The 16,895-nt window shown below is 48.6% G+C and overlaps 1 protein-coding gene and 1 pseudogene across 2 annotated transcripts in view; one reads left to right on the forward strand and one right to left on the reverse strand.

The window, feature by feature from the left end:
- The window catches only part of MIA3 (MIA SH3 domain ER export factor 3), a 340,580-nt gene that overhangs the window by 143,467 nt on the left and 180,218 nt on the right, over nucleotides 1–16,895 (forward strand). The gene's annotated exons all lie outside the window — the stretch shown is intronic.
- LOC147709368 (anti-apoptotic protein NR13 pseudogene) lies at nucleotides 10,374–13,034 on the reverse strand (annotated as a pseudogene).

Here is a 16,895-nt window from a genome sequence, read left to right on the forward strand (position 1 = left end):
GTACCATATGATTTCTAGCCCTGATGAAGTCACTGTATCCCCAAACATGTGTTGCCTAGAAAGGTGTGAATAACAGCAGAATAAAAGAATATACCAAATGCTCCACACTACTGAAGATTACATTGCTTTATTTTTGGGAAAGGACTGCTGTAGTTTGAAAGTGTAATAACATGGTGGTGGTGGCACTCCTCCTGACCGCCTGCATGGGGATGTCTGGGGGGTCCTTAGCCTTAGAACCCCCTACACCCCTGCAGAGGTCTGTCATCAAGAGGCGCACTGACAGTGCTCCTCCTAACAATTTCTTTGCCTCTGCGCACGCTTCTATAATAAGGCATGGGCGCAGAGGCAAAGGGATTCCCACATTTACATGGGGCACGCCTCCATGCAAATGAGAGACCCTCTGGTGATAGCGCTGTATGCGCACCAGCACTATCTGTATTACAGAAAGGTCCACACTAGTGTCTAGGGCCCATTCTACAATATCAAAGTGCCCCAGGGGCACGCAAAGCAGGCAACCATCCCGTTGCGCTCCTGGGGCACTTTCTGTAATACGGCCTAGGTATTTGTTTTCTGCTGGAAGAATGATATAGACTAGTTTACCAGCCTCCTGCGGTCATATTACACACTTGTGTGTGTGCACATGCCGGGACTTGGGCACATGCTTCAAAAATGAGTGCTGTGCTAGCCTCAAGTAAGAAAGACTATATAAGGCGTGAGACTGTGAGTATCGACCGAAAAGCAGCGGTGCAGCTGCACAGCATGGAGCATTGCACCGGCGTCCGAGGCCAATCCCACTACTGGCAGGCCCCATAGCCTCCAGTAATTTCAGCACCACCCAAGGCCTCGATGTCTGTCCTAGATCAGCCTACAGCACCGCCCGCAGCCTCCATGTCTGTCCTAGCTCAACCTACAGCACCGCCCTCAGCCTCCATGTCTGTTCTAGCTCAACCTACAGCACCGCCCTCAGCCTCCATGTCTGTTCTAGCTCAGCCTACAGCACCGCCCGCAGCCTCCATGTCTGTCCTAGCTCAGCCAACAGCACCCCTGAGGCCCCATGCCTGTCCTAACTCAGCCTACAGCACCATCCGAGGCCCCCATGCCTGTCCTAGCTCAGCCTACAGCACCCCTGAGGCCCTCAGGCCTGTCCTAGCTCAGCCTACAGCACCCCTGAGGCCCTCAGGCCTGTCCTAGCTCAGCCTACAGCACCCCTGAGGCCCTCAGGCCTGTCCTAGCTCAGCCTACAGCTCCTCCTTAAGCCTCCATGCCTGTCATAGCTCTGCCTACAGCTCCGCCCGAGGGACCCCAGGTAGGGTGACCAACCGTCCATAAATTTCACGGACAGTCCGTAAATTGGACCTCACGTCCGTTGTCCGTGAGGATCCTTTTTGCGGACGCCTTTTGTCCGTAATTTTGGCCATCACAGGGAACAGCACTGTTCCCTGTGAGAGGCCTCAGCTCCCTGATGGGGCCATCTTGCACCTTTGCTCCAGCACAAGAGCAGCCCCGCCCCCCAATTGTCGTCCTGTATGGGGCTGATGATTGCCACATACAGAATGTCAATGGGGCAGTTTGGAGGGCTAATATCGCCTCCATTCCTGCTGAGCTCAAAGCTGTCCATATGATCTCAAAGTCCACCAAAGCCGCCTTATTTATCATGAACATTAGGCAGAGGGTGGGGCTGCTGGCCCATTTGAAACATTTAGAAATAAACAGAGAGGCATTTGCACTTCTAAAAGGACCGTGAGTGGGCTTGAGGGCTTTCATGCCCCTCCCACACTCTCGGAACTCGGCCTGCTTATGAAAATGAGAAATCAGAGGCTTTCAAAGCGCATTTAAACCGTTAAGTAAATGAAACCCACACGTTCTCAATTTGTAAAAAAAAAAAAAATGCCAGTGCTCTCTTCAGGAGAACAACGCATCTACTACCCATCACACTCATACAATTGTGAGAATTTGGATATTTTAGGCCCCCAACGTTATAAGAACGGCTTCAGCTGCAGGTAATAGCCGTTTTTAATGTATCTTGAATTAATAACTAACTGTTAACAACAATTAGTGGACAGCGTGTCCTAGCAGCCAAGAACAAGTAGGAAAAAGTTTACAAGACAAAAGTGGGCACTGTAGAAACGTGATCATGTCCATGTCTGATAACAGCATGGAATGTTCCTCAAAAAGTTTAAAAGCACGCCAAGTTAAACAAGCATTTACAATGCAATGGTTTTGCCTTTGTTAAAGTTAGAGCTATTGGCATTGCTCTTGACATTATTTTTATTTGGTTTTTTTTTAACATAAATAAATGGCATTGTCATTTACAATAGCAACTTCAACCAATCATCTAACCCATCTGAACACCCAGCCACTGATCCATCCGCTCATCTATCTACGCATGCACTTGCCAATCTCTTCATTCACCCACCCAGCTGCCCACTTGTCCATTCTGGTACCCACTCATCTATCAAAGCAGGCGCCCGCCGACCTCATCATACATCCGCTCCCTCGTCCCTCCCTCCAGCTGCCCACTTACTCATCCATCCACTCATCCTTCCACCTATTCGTCCATCCGCTCACACATCCATCCGCCCACTCATCAATCTGCTCATCCTTCCACCCGCTCATCCATCCTCTCACTCATCCATATGCTCATCCTTCCACCCACCCATCCGCCCGCTCATCCTTCCACCTACTCATCCATCCACTCATCCTTCCACCTACTCATCCATCCATCTACCCACTCATCCATCCGCTCATCCTTCCGCCCACTCATCCATCCGCCCACTCATCCATCCGCCCACTCATCCATCCGCCCACTCATCCAAGTTTACCAACAATCAGCTCTCAAGCCCCAAAAGTAAAGCACCAGGTAGTGTTGCGCTACAGGCGCACGTGCCTTGAAAGAACACACTGAACTTATGTCGCCGTACAATTCTCACTACCACATATTCTTAGTAGATATAGCAAACGACAAAGGAGGAAAACGTGCATCTCTGGAACATTGGAAGCAAAATATGGGTGTTCTCTATTAAAACATGTGCAGATCCTTAGATTCCTGTGTTAAAACTGCAGGAGTCTACAAGAGGTGGAGTCAGCGCTTACTTTGTAAAAAAAAAAGTCCTACCTGTTCCTGAGTAGCCAGCGGGCTGCTGTCTGGCGACAACTGGAACGTGCGCCATCCACGCAACGAAGCACTTTTGGGGTTAGAGATACAATTTGTGCTTTTTCTGTCGCTTATGGTACTAGTTTCAGCTGCTTTTGGGTCCAGTTCTACTTTTACAGCGAGAAGTTTGCCTTGTGGTCTGTCTGTGGTGGGAAATCCACCATCGTGAAATAAAACGCAGTTTCTTAGCAGAAAAATTAATACGTGAGGCGCTTTGATTCATGTCCCTCAATCCCAAAATTAGGCCTTGGGTAAGTTTTGGCTAGAAAAAAATGTGGCTGCTATCACCTACGTGCCATGTGCTACTGGGCGGAGATGGGGGGTGTCTGGGGGCTGACAACTGTTCGAAACGTTCTACACAGTATATTCATTAGAAACAGAACAGCCGGTTTGCAGCAACAAGCCCTCCACAGATCTCTGGGCATGTTCATACTCCGGACTCAGATTGTAAATGCATCCCTGGAGATGAGGCACGTGTAGATTTTCAAGGGGTTATTCTAAAGCAAATATTTCTCGCCGTGGTGAAACACGATTTAGAAAGTAGTTCCTAAAAAATGCGTCTTATTACCCATTTCAGCAGCTTGAATTCTTTAGCCAGAAGCCGCCCAAGTTTGGCAATAACACAAGAGGGACCGTTGTTTCTCTCTCTCGTTAGAAAGTTTATTTAGTCCATGTTAATTGTATTATTTTCAATGTGTTTTTCAGGGTCTCTCAATGCGTGGTAAATTAATTTCAAGCAGATCTGGGATCATTATAATATTTTATCGTGGACATTTGGATACAATGAAACTAACGCCATTGAGATTTGTGGTTAAGAATAAAACCAGTGATTGTGGGGTCACATAAAGGGGTTCCCTCAGGTTTAGGGAGACGTGAGCGGCTTGCACGTGCATTCTTCTTAGCAGAAATGAAATATTTAGAAGACAAGCCTCACTCACATGGGGTGAGGGGGGGCGTTCACGCAAGAATCAACGCGCAAGAACATGGACGTTTCCTTAGCATTTAAACTCTGTTTTTTACCTGGTTTGCTGCACACAATTAGACGAGGGTGATAATTAATAATTGCACACTCCAGTGGACTACGTTTCTTTCACTTTCTCTTTGCAAAAATGGCACTGTTAGAGTTTTCCCTGGTTCACACTGAGATGACGGTGGGGGGTGAGCGAGTGCCTGGGGCTCTTTTTTATCTGCTACACCAGTTGTGGTCCTAAAATAAACTCCATTCCTCGACCATATATGTCCAGGCGTCCAGCGCTCCTGGCAGGCGCAGAGCTCTCCCCGCCGCACAGGCCACAGACAGGCTGCTCCGGTGCAGCCCGTCCTTCGAGCTGGCACCGTCTGCACTGCAGGCCTCTCTCTTCCGTACAGACGCCTCTCCTAGCTTGGAGCCCTCGCTGCTGTGCACATACCCCGTCCTACAGGCCGGTCTCTGGTTTCTACAGGACTCTCTGCGCGGTATACTCCTCTCTCAGGCTCACTGCTCTGCACCTCCCTATGTAGATCCCAGACCAGCTCTGCCTCCAAGCTGTGCCCCTTTCAGTGTCGCGTTTGTCTACAAACTTTCTGTGCCTCAAGGTCTCGCCTTTTCTTGTTTAACGCAATCTAAGGTAACACTTTCCACATAGCGCCCAGTGCTGTGTATAGACCTGGTCGGTCAGGGACGCGCCTGCCCCGTTGAATGCTATAGATTGTTCAACACAGTAGTGTTCGGGTCACGGGGTCAGGCCTATCCCATCTCATTATAGGTCTTCCCCATCGTGGGGGTTCTCCACAGGCCGGGTCTCCTCATAATTCCCGCCTCACACCCAGGCCTGGTCCGTCTCGAGAGAGAGACTCGGCCCCATCCTCGTCCCGGCATCTTCTCTCGGCCCGGCCCGGCCCCGCTCCGGGCCCTTCTCCCGGGCCATGCTTGTCACTCAGCTGAACCGGGAGTGCCTCCTGCACGTGTTCTCCTTCCTGGACAAGGACAGCCGGCGGAGCCTGGCGCGCACCTGCCGGGACCTCCTGGACGTCTTCTCGAACCCTGCCCTGTGGCCGCTGCTGAATTTCAACTCCCCGGCGGAGCTGCAGAGGAACAATTTCGTGCTGGGGCCGGCTCTGAGGCACCTGAACATCCGCTGGCACTCGAGCCGGGTCAAGGTGTGCAACGTGGAGGACTGCATGAAGAGCGCCTCCCAGCGCAACATCTGCAGCCGGCACGAGCAGCTCGTCAACCGCTTCCTGGAGCGCGTGAGCCGCAGGTGAGCAGGCGTCACTGAGGGAATTCATGATATCTGCTAAATAATGGATAACTTCCTACATTTACCTTAAGCCCCATCTTGATGTATGTACCTCCCCCCTATTTCACGAGAACAGGAAATCCGCAATGCACGCTGGCATGCACGGCATTCATATAGGAACTATTTAATACAGGAGCCCGTTACTTAATCCATAACTTCCTACTTCCGTGCACTGTCTGTCAGCTTCCTCTGCTGAGGGTCCCGGCCAGGCGAGCTCGTATGTACCTCCCCCCTATTTCACGAGAACAGGAAATCCGCAATGCACGCTGGCATGCACGGCATTCATATAGGAACTATTTAATACAGGAGCCCGTTACTTAATCCATAACTTCCTACTTCCGTGCACTGTCTGTCAGCTTCCTCTGCTGAGGGTCCCGGCCAGGCGAGCTCCGTATACTCTTGCCGTCTTCCTTCTTGCTGCGGGGGGCGGGCACTTCCGGCCGGCCGCGCTAGGATTGGCCGGCCGGCCAGTCACGGGGCGGGAAACGGGGGAGAAGAGACGCAGTAGTGCCGGCAATGCCGGACCAGACTCGGGGGCGTTCCCGGCGTCGCGTGACGTCGGCAAAAGCCAAAGAATGTCGGGAACGCCCCCGTGTCTGGTCCGGCATTGACGGACAGGCCCCTCGTCCAATGGCAAGGCTCCGTTTACGGAGCCAGCCAATCAATGACGAGGGCCGAACCAAGCCACACTACAGTTCTCATCAGGTTTTCGCCTGCGCCGAAAAGATGCGCAGAGCGCATCTTTGGCGAGGCAAAACCTAAAAAAGGGTGACACAAGTAGGCCTCTGTAACCAGACTTGAAAATGTCTTTTCAGCGTAGCCTTCTGTAATGTGTCCGAGCAGGGAACAAACAGTTGTCCCGTAGGTCAAATTAATGCAGCGATCTATTAACGGAGATCTAGCCAATCGTCTATGGGTATAAGTAGATCATTGAATGATTCAAGGCCCATCTCCCTTTATATATGCACATATGCAGTGTGCTATTCCCACTTAGAGCGCTGGAAACAACCCCAAGTTAGTGTCCTCACGTCCTGGCACTGTGCCTCATGTATGACTCATGACAGTTTTCAGATTGCCTATGTGCAGGGGAATAGTGAACCCACCCTATTCCCATTTGCTTTAGGAACTACAGCAGGGGTGAAGTTCCTGATGGGCTTCTTCTGTCTGCAGCTCTGCAGACAGAGGCTCGGCTCATAATTAATGTGAAAAGGTGGGTGAGTAAGTGAAGGAATTGGTAAATGGCTGGATGGATTAGTGAAAGGATGAATGAATGAGTGAAAGGGAGAATGGATGGATAATGAGAGGATGGATGAATGAGTGAGTGGAAAGATGGATGGGGGTATATAGATGGATGTATGTGTGGAAGGATAGATGGATGGTTAAAAGGGCGGTTGGATCAGTGAAAGGATGGATGGATGAGTGAAAGGATGGATGATGGGCGAGTGGATGGTTTAGAGAAATGATGGATGGATTGATGAATTGATAAGTGGATGGATGGATGAGTGAAGGGTGGTTATAAGGATGGATAAATGAGTGAAAGGGAGGGTAGATGAACAAAGGGATGGATAGATGATTGAAAGGGTGGATGGATGAGAGAAAGGATGGATGGATGAGTGAAAGGGTGGATGAGGGATGGGGTCAATGGATGGATTCATGAGTGGATGAATAAATGGATGAGTGTGTGGATGGGTGAAGGGTGGATGGAAGGATGAGTGGCTACATGAAAGGGGAATGGAGAGAGAATGGATGGATGAGTAAATGCATTGGTGAATGATTGGCAGAATGGATGGGCGAATGGGTACATGGATGTGTGAAAAGAAGAATGTAAAGATGGATGAGTGAAAGAATGCACACATGGGTGAAAGGGAGGGTGAAGAGCTTGAAGAAAGGGTGGATGAGTGAAAGGTTTAATGAGTGGACGGATGAGTGACTGGGTGGATGGATGAGAAAGTCAAAGGATGGCTGGATATAAATGGTTGGATGGATGAGTGGATGGATGAGTGGATGAATGGGTAGAAGAATGGATGGAGGAGTGAAAGGATGTCTTGGGTGAAAGGATAAATGGCTGGATGGATGGGTGGAAGGATGGATGGATGGAAGAGTGGAAGGATGGATGGATGGATGGGTGGATGGGTGGAAGAGTGGAAGAGTGGAAGGATGGATGGATGGATGGGTGGAAGAGTGGGAGGATGAGTGAAAGGATGGATTTGGTGAAAGGGTGGATGGATGAGTGAAAGGGTGGCTGGAGGGACGGATGAGTGAAATGATGGATGTAAGGATAGATAATGGATAGGTTTGCAAATGTTTGAATAGGTTTGATATGAATGGGCACACAGATGGAAGGACAGAATAAAGACTGAATGATGGATGAAAGAATGAATAGATGACAGAATGTACATTTGAATGGTGGATATCAGGGGTTTGATGGAAGGATGAATGGCTAGATCCTTGGACAAGAGATCTCTTCTGGGGAGGGTTGTGATGACTTACTTTGCTTTCTTGGTGCCATAAGAGCTTTGTTTCAAAGTGGGAGGTATTTACATTTTCTGGCTACTCCCTTTCCTATGTGTTCCTATTCTGTATTTGCTGTGTGCTTACGTTAGGGATCTATACATCATGCATATGACATTTTGAGTCACACCCATCTGCTACCTGAATGTTACACTAGTAATTGTAAATGTTTGCATGTTTTGTTTTAGGTGAAGGTTTTAGGGAGAGCCTCATAGTGCCATGAGCTGTGCTTGAGATGTACATTGTGTTTGTAGCAATGGGCATGGCGTCAAAAATTAACTGTGATAGTGTATCGACTGTGCCTTCTTTAAGAAAGCTGCAGGGAAAAGAACCTTTGTGACTTCCATTAGCTAGTGCAACTCTCGGCAAAGCCCCCATAAGCAAAGTCACTTTGCATATTTTAAGTTCCTCTCGCTGTAACACCCATAATGCGCTCCCTATAGTGGGTTCATCACAGCAATCCTCCCTTTAGTTCACCTATTCATGCCGCTTTACATCTCACAATGGCAGGCAGATATGGGATGCTAGTAACAAAGTCTATCTGAGCAGATCTTCCTGACCGTTTCTCTCACCAAACATGCCTGCGTAGGACCAGGAGTTGTAAGCAAAATATCAGACTGGACAACCAAGTGCAGTAACCATATAAATAGATTATTATCATATGAAATACCCCAAAACCTGCACAGTTGCTCAAAGCTGCGCACATACCACTGGCTCTTCTGGCCCTGGTCATCTCCCGCATTGATTATGCCAACTCACTTTACGTTGGCATCCCTGCCTACCAGCTCCGCCGTCTGCAACTGGTACAGAACCAGGCTGCCAGACTCTTTTTCCACCAACCTAGACACCATCATGTTCGCCCCATGCTTAAAAGTCTTCACTGGCTCCCGGTGGCCAAACGCTGCGAATTCAAACTAGGCTGCATCACCTTCAAAGCATTGGCCGGCCTCGGCCCAGCCTTCACTTACTCTTTGATCCACTGCTATCTCCCCTCTCGTAATCTTCGCTCCTCCCACGTGGCTCTCTTCACAACTCCCACTTTCAAACGTAAGAAACACAGTGGTCTTAGATTTTCTCTTCTTGCCCCTTTCTGTTGGAATTCACTCCCTCTGGAACTTAGATTAACTACATCCTATACCCACTTTAGATCCCGTCTGAAAACGTTGCTGTTCTGTCAGGCCTACGAGTAACGCAATGCCCTTCTCTCACTCCTTGCTGCTGGTTCTGCTGCCCCCCGTTCACAGCGCCATGAAACCGTCTGGTGTAAGTACGCTTTAAAAATAATTTTAACATAACATACCAAAAAACCTGGAAGTGCACTATTGTCTCAACTTAATATAATCTTTTTTTTTTTTTACTTGTACTTAAGTGGTTGTCTATTTACACACTTTTATACTATCTCGCAACAACTTCTGTCTGTAAAGCTTGCCTTTTGTCCCAAAGTTTTGTCCTGAATTTTGACCTTCTGCCCTGAATTTTTGTCCGGAATTTTGACCCTTTGTCCGGAATTTTTACCCTTACCGTCCTGAATTTGCACTCATGCTAATTGGTCACCCTACCCCCAAGCCTGTCCTAGCTCAGTCTACAGCACCACCCGAGAACCCCATGCCTGTCCTATCTCAGCCTACAGCACTGCCCGAGGCCCCCATGCCTGTCCTAGCTCAGCCTAGCTTGGTATCAAGTGGACCTGACCTTTTCCCCTCAGTTCTTTCATGGGAGCCAGTGGTACAGTGGGGGCAACCAGTCTAGCGCGATGTGATTTAAATATGTAATGTATACCTGTTAAACACAGGAATAAAATAAAAACAATCTATCCACTCATGTGCAGTACAATACACTTTTATAATTTTATGTGATACCTCTCCTATATTTAGAGCCACAAACTCTGAATGTTGCATTTTGGTTGCACAAAAAAAAAAACTAGTATGTTATCTAAAAAAGAATATTAGAACGTGAGTCGTATGTATGTGGCGACGCAACGCAGCTCTGCAAAGGTGACACAAGGTTGTTTTCGAAATGTGTTAACTGCTACTGCGTCCTCTAGTTGTCCGCCACCTCTGCTGCCTCGGTTTAAAATTCTATATTTTTACTATTTTATTGACCTACATAGCTCAACGTAACGAACACTGTCTGCTTGGTGGGGAGCTCAGGAAAAATCTGCTAAATTACTTTGTTTCTTGTGAGCCGGACTTTTGACCAAGCACTCTATCATATGGTTAGCTGTTCTAACACAGTTCCTGTAATGTTTTACGATTTATGCAAAATGGGCGTAATTTTGGCGTTATTGCATTGTAATTTTTTTTGTACTTGTGATTAAGTGTCACTGAAGTGCCACACATAAGGCATTCAAAGGTCACACATATGTACACGGAAAACATGGGAATGTCACGCATGAGGAGACAAAAAACTTTCAGCTATGCTGTGTTCTGTTACTTAACATGTTTAACTTCTGTCTATAGTTGTAAAAAATGAAGGATTTACATTCCATAGTGAACATCTAGGAAACGTTTAATTTGTGGGAATGTATGCAAACTGCATTTCCTAAGTTGCGTGCAGGTTGTTGACAGTCGTGTGCACAGCCCTCGTATACGGTGGCTCCGCAGTCTCTTTACCGCCCTCCAACGAGGGTCTCTTTGATGGTTTGCGTGGGGCATTTGGACTATTTTGAGAACTATGACATTGGAAACTGGGCTGGGAAAGGGTGTATCCGACTGCCTGGGGTTTGCAACGATCTAGTTGTCTTTTTAGGTCGAGCCTTGACGAAAGCAAAGCGAAGCTTTGCTGTCTAGGTCGACAACTTATGTAATCACTTTCAGGGGAATGTGGACAGCAGACTGTCACGAGCGTCTCCTGCCTGAGATTCTACCTCGTGAGCGCGCACGCCCATCCCGGCGCCGTGCACGTCCCCTGCCACAGACACACACATGCACACGCAGGCAGGAAGGGCCACACACACAGACACACGCGCGTGCACCCCCCTCTGCCGCATACACAGAAGCGCCCCCGGCCGCCGCATACATACAGATTTACAACAAGGGGTGGTGAGGGACAGAGTATCTGAATTAAGCAGAAAGCTCTCACCCAGTCAAGAGATCAGGGCTAGATCCAACACCGTTTTTTTGCTCACTGCACCATCCCAGTTGCAGAACCTGGCTGTATGCAAATTAGTCTGTTCCTGTCCCAGTGCATGATGGGAACAGGGCAAACCAAACTACAAAAGCCAATTCTTACACTGGGAAGGAAACAAGCTCCCGGGGACCGGTTTCTGGCATTACAGCCGTCTTCGGCCCGGTTTGCTTGAATCCTGATGGTGCAATGAGCAAGGGTCTCACATCTGAGAATACCCTTCCACGCTTAGGGTGGACAAAAACATTTACAACAAGGGGTGGTGAGGGACAGAGTATCTGAATTAAGCAGAAAGCTCTCACCCAGTCAAGAGATCAGGGCTAGATCCAACACCGTTTTTTTGCTCACTGCACCATCCCAGTTTCAGAACCTGGCTGTATGCAAATTAGTCTGTTCCTGTCCCAGTGCATGATGGGAACAGGGCAAACCAAACTACAAAAGCCAATTCTTACACTGGGAAGGAAACAAGCTCCCGGGGACCGGTTTCTGGCATTACAGCCGTATTCGGCCCGGTTTGCTTGAATCCTGATGGTGCAATGAGCAAGGGTCTCACATCTGAGAATACCCTTCCACGCTTAGGGTGGACAAAAACATTTACAACAAGGGGTGGTGAGGGACAGAGTATCTGAATTAAGCAGAAAGCTCTCACCCAGTCAAGAGATCAGGGCTAGATCCAACACCGTTTTTTTGCTCACTGCACCATCCCAGTTTCAGAACCTGGCTGTATGCAAATTAGTCTATTCCTGTCCCAGTGCATGATGGGAACAGGGCAAACCAAACTACAAAAGCCAATTCTTACACTGGGAAGGAAACAAGCTCCCGGGGACCGGTTTCTGGCATTACAGCCGTCTTCGGCCCGGTTTGCTTGAATCCTGATGGTGCAATGAGCAAGGGTCTCACATCTGAGAATACCCTTCCACGCTTAGGGTGGACAAAAACATTTACAACAAGGGGTGGTGAGGGACAGAGTATCTGAATTAAGCAGAAAGCTCTCACCCAGTCACGTCCCCTGCCACAGACACACACATGCACACGCAGGCAGGAAGGGCCACACACACAGACACACGCGCGTGCACCCCCCTCTGCCGCATACACAGAAGCGCCCCCGGCCGCCTCATACATACAGAGACACCGCCCCCCGCCCCCGCCGCAGCTCTCCCCCCCACCTGACAACACTCACCGGGCTCTGCTGGCGGGGGCTCCTCGGGGCTCTTTCCGCAGCACTTCTCTTTGCTCCCGGTGTGACTCCTCGGCTCTGCAGCTCTTCTCCGGGGCCGCGGGACAAAAGCTACTCCTCTGCGCAGGCGGCTCCGGGGCTCTCCGCAGCTCACGGGAGCCCCGGAAAGACTTTTCCTCTCCTTTCTCGGGTGCTCGAGGAGGCGGGACTTCCGGCCGGGCCGCGATGCATTTGGCTGGCCGGCTGGGCATTGTAGGCGGGGGTTGAACTCACCGCCAGTCTGACTCCAGCAGCTGCAAGTTTTTCGCTGTATGTGGTACAGTTCTGATTTTCCTGATGTGTGTTACTTTTGTTGAAAAAATTGCTGAATCCATCCCATCCACCGTTCTTCTCCAGCCATTCGCGCTTCTCCTGCTCCAGGTAGTGGCTCAGCACCCTCGCCAGTCTGCGGGGGTCTCTGCACAGCCGCTGCTCTTCTTGGCCAGAGATCCAGCGAATGCAATGAGCGCCACCACACGGCCCCAGCTAAGGCTGCCCTCGTCGCTCAGCTGCTGGGCCGCCCGCTGCCCACTCCAGGGCGCAGCAGGAGTCTTGGAAGAAGTCCCGGTGCGGCTCCAGCACCTCGGCAGTTACCCTCAGTAGGGTGCGGTCCTGGGGGCTGACCGGTGGCCGGGAGCTGGAGGGGCCAAGGCTGCAGTGCCGGAGGTAATCCTCCAGCAGCTGGGAAGTCTCCTCGCTCAGAGAATCAGGCATGGCGGCTTCCTGTGACAGCGGTCGCGCGTGTGTCCGGTTCCTAGGAAATCATTGGAGCACCACTAACTTAGCTCACAACTCCAATACACAGGTGCCAAATGAATACTATTCGTAAAAATGAATGTGAAAGAGAATTACCGTTTATGAAAACGACTATTGTATTTTACAAAGATACGTGAGCGCCGGGACATCATGTAATACTAACTCGATACACGCACAAATAACCTTTCATTTTCCTAGAATAACAGAATGAGCCCTTAATGTTGGCCGGCCTGGTACATATACGGGGAAGTGTGCTTGTTGTACTTTTTGGTAAAAGTTTTTTCTCTATGGAAGTTATTCTCCCCATGGCGGTCGATTGAATGTTTGAAAGAGGCAACGGTAAACTTGTATCCAGCCTCATCACATGCCCCACTCCCCTGGTATAATTTACTACATGGGGCTCAGGGTTTTTTTTTATACGCTAAGACTGATGGCGATATAGTTTATAATATGGGAAGACATTAAGACATTTGGTTCTTTTTGTTCTACTTATGGAATTTCGTTTTTCCATGAAAGTCCGCAACGAGATAGGGGCAATTGGTTACTCTATGCTACCTTACTAGTTTCTTTTACTACTGTGTGATATTCGTTGTGTGCGCCATGGTTCAGGCACACAGCCGTCTCTTGGACAATACTTTAGCCGCACTTTATTTTGAACTTTTGATCTGCACGGCTCAAACACCTTCATTTTAAAGAAATCTAACAAACTGAAATGCGAGTAACAGCCTTGGGGCACCTTTTCACAGCGTGATTTCAATACCTGGTGGGATTATTTCATGGGAGCATGTCAAGAGTCTAAAGCCCAAAGCGTGCACTGGGTAGCCATGTGTCATGCGTTGTCAGCACCTCAAGCGCTGCCCTTTGCTTTGCTAACAGGTCGTGAAAACTTGTTAACGCTGTGAACTGCAGATGACTTGTGCCTCCTTATTCTTTCTGCCATTTTTTGTTGTTCTCAATTTACTTCCGAAGTGTCTCCTAACACGTTATACAATAATAGACAACAACATAATGCTCCCTCCCACAAGTCTGCTCCTTTGCTGACCTCAGTGCCTTGACCCACGGGCCCTACGCAAGAGTGCACTTTTTAGCTGGCCTAGGTTTTATCTTGCCCAATTACAGCTGTGAAACCTCCCTAATTGACCATCATAAATATAAATTGCTTTCGGTCTTCGACAGTGACAGAAACCGACAGGGGGCAAATCACACTTCATGGTGAAAAGTGCAAAGTTGTGCAGTGTTGTGTTACGAAATAGGATTTTTCTAATCATAACAGTTTTTTTCCCTCTGTGCAGGTGTGCCCTCTTAGCATGTGTCCCAATTATTAGATTAAAACAGAGTTCTTAACCGTTCTGTCCGCGCTTCATGTTTAAAAAACAACCCTATCCCAAAATGGTGAACAAAGGGAAATAACAAGAAACAAGCTAACCTCTACTTTCTTTGCGAAAGAAGGAGCTCAGCTCACACGTCTACCGAGAATGATACCTCCTCCCAGAACACAGTTTTTAAACAGTTCTGCAATATACTCAGGTAGCGTTTCCTTCTTTACTTTGTTATTCCTCTATGTATGGGGTTAAAACTCATTTGAAGTGTGTGTGCTTTGAAAACGGAGCTTATACTTGTACCTGATGAGACAATGATGGCTCTGCTTTAGTAAACCGGAAGTTGTGCCCCACCACCAGGAACGAGGGGCCAGCGTACGACATGCACATCATGGGCCAACTTTGACTTAACTGCTTCAGGTGCAGTATTATCAACTGGTCTGTGCAGATTTTATGTCACTTTTAGTCGGCAATTTTTGCATCCTTTTGGGTTTAACATCTTTTTTTGCCTACATATTGAGGGGTAGCTATTCCAGCAAGTGTTCTTCTAATATTGTTTCCCACCTAATCGCAGTGTTTGTCAAGTCCACTTTAAAAATGCTGCCTGATTCCCGTTTACTCCTTCTATCTCAGTGTCAATGTTGCTGTTGCTTCTTTCTTTTTTCCTGCCTGTGCTGCTTCTTTCGTTTATCCTTCTCTCTGCTCACCCTCTCATTGTCTGTGTTAATTCTTCACCCCACCTCTCACTCAGCCATTGTTTGTGTTACCCCAGCCATAAATTAAACAAGCATTTGCAATCCCTTGGGTCTTTTTGTGCCTTTCTGCCCTCTGCATCACCACATCATCACTCAGCGCCACCACATTATCACTCCGCACCACCACATTATCACTCCGCACCACCACATTATCACTCCGCACCACCACATTATCACTCCGCACCACCACATTATCACTCCGCACCACCACATTATCACTCCGCACCACCACTTTATCACTCAGCACCATCACAGCACCACTCAGCACCCCAACATTATTACTCAGCACCATCACATTGTCATTCAGCACCATCACATTGTCATTCAGCACCATCACAACACCACTCAGCAGCACCACCACAGCACCACTCAGCACCACCACAACATCACTCAGCAGCACCACTCAGCAACACCACAGCACCACTCAGCACCACCACAGCATCACTCAGCAGCACCACAGCACCACTGAGCACCACCACAGCATCACTCAGCACCACCACAGCACCTCTCAGCAGCACCACAGCACCACCACAGCACCTCTCAGCAGCACCACAGCACCACCACAGCACCACTTAGTACCACCACAGCCCCACTCAGCGCAACCACAGCCCCACTCAGCGCAACCACAGCATCACTCAGTGCAACCACAGCATCACTCAGCACAACCACAGCATCACTCAGCACAACCACAGCATCACTCAGCACAACCACAGCATCACTCAGCACAACCACAGCATCACTCAGCACAACCACAGCATCACTCAGCACAACCACAGCATCACTCAGCACAACCACAGCATCCCTCAGCACCACCACAGCATCACTCAGCACAACCACAGCACCACCACAGCATCCCTCAGCACCACCACAGCATCCCTCAGCACCACCACAGCATCACTCAGCACAACCACAGCACCACCACATTATCACTCAGCACCACCACATTATCACTCAGCACCACCACAGCACCTCCCAGCACCACCACAGCACCACTCAGCACCACCACAGCATCCCTCAGCACCACCACAGCATCACTCAGCACAACCACAGCACCACCACATTATCACTCAGCACCACCACATTATCACTCAGCACCACCACAGCACCACCACAGCACCTCCCAGCACCACCACAGCACCACTCAGCACCACCACAGCATCACTCAGCACCACCACAGCATCACTCTTCACCACTACAGCACCACTCAGCGCAACCACAGCATCACTCAGCGCAACCACAGCATCACTCAGCGCAACCACAGCATCACTCAGCGCAACCCCAGCATCACTCAGCACAACCACAGCATCACTGGTTCAAATATGTTCTCTCAATGTTCCAAGCTTTATTACAAATGTCACAAAAAGATGTTAATATTTCACTTCTGTTCTTGGATTTTCGTCACAATAAAATACAATGAACATAATCTTCACAAAAGTTATTTACAAAAGTTTAAGCTATTGCCATTATAAATTACAATCACTTTTATTTAAGTATTCATTATTTAAAAAAATTAAAAGCCATTGTTATTTGTAATATCAATACATCTAAGTCACGTAAATAGAAAACATGTTGTATTACAAATGCTATAGGTGTCACATTTGCGAAAGTTTTAACTATTGCCATTGTAAATGACAAAGCCATTAATTTAGCTATTTTCAAAAACAACACATAAATAAAAAAATTGGCATTTACAAGACCAATAGCTCAAAATGTCCTAATGCGAGACCTATTGCATTGCAAATGCTTGTTTTATTCCAGTCTGTTACGAGTGCATATCCT

This window comes from Lissotriton vulgaris, chromosome 6 (assembly GCF_964263255.1).
Source record: "Lissotriton vulgaris chromosome 6, aLisVul1.2, whole genome shotgun sequence".
Classification (NCBI taxonomy): domain Eukaryota; kingdom Metazoa; phylum Chordata; class Amphibia; order Caudata; family Salamandridae; genus Lissotriton; species Lissotriton vulgaris.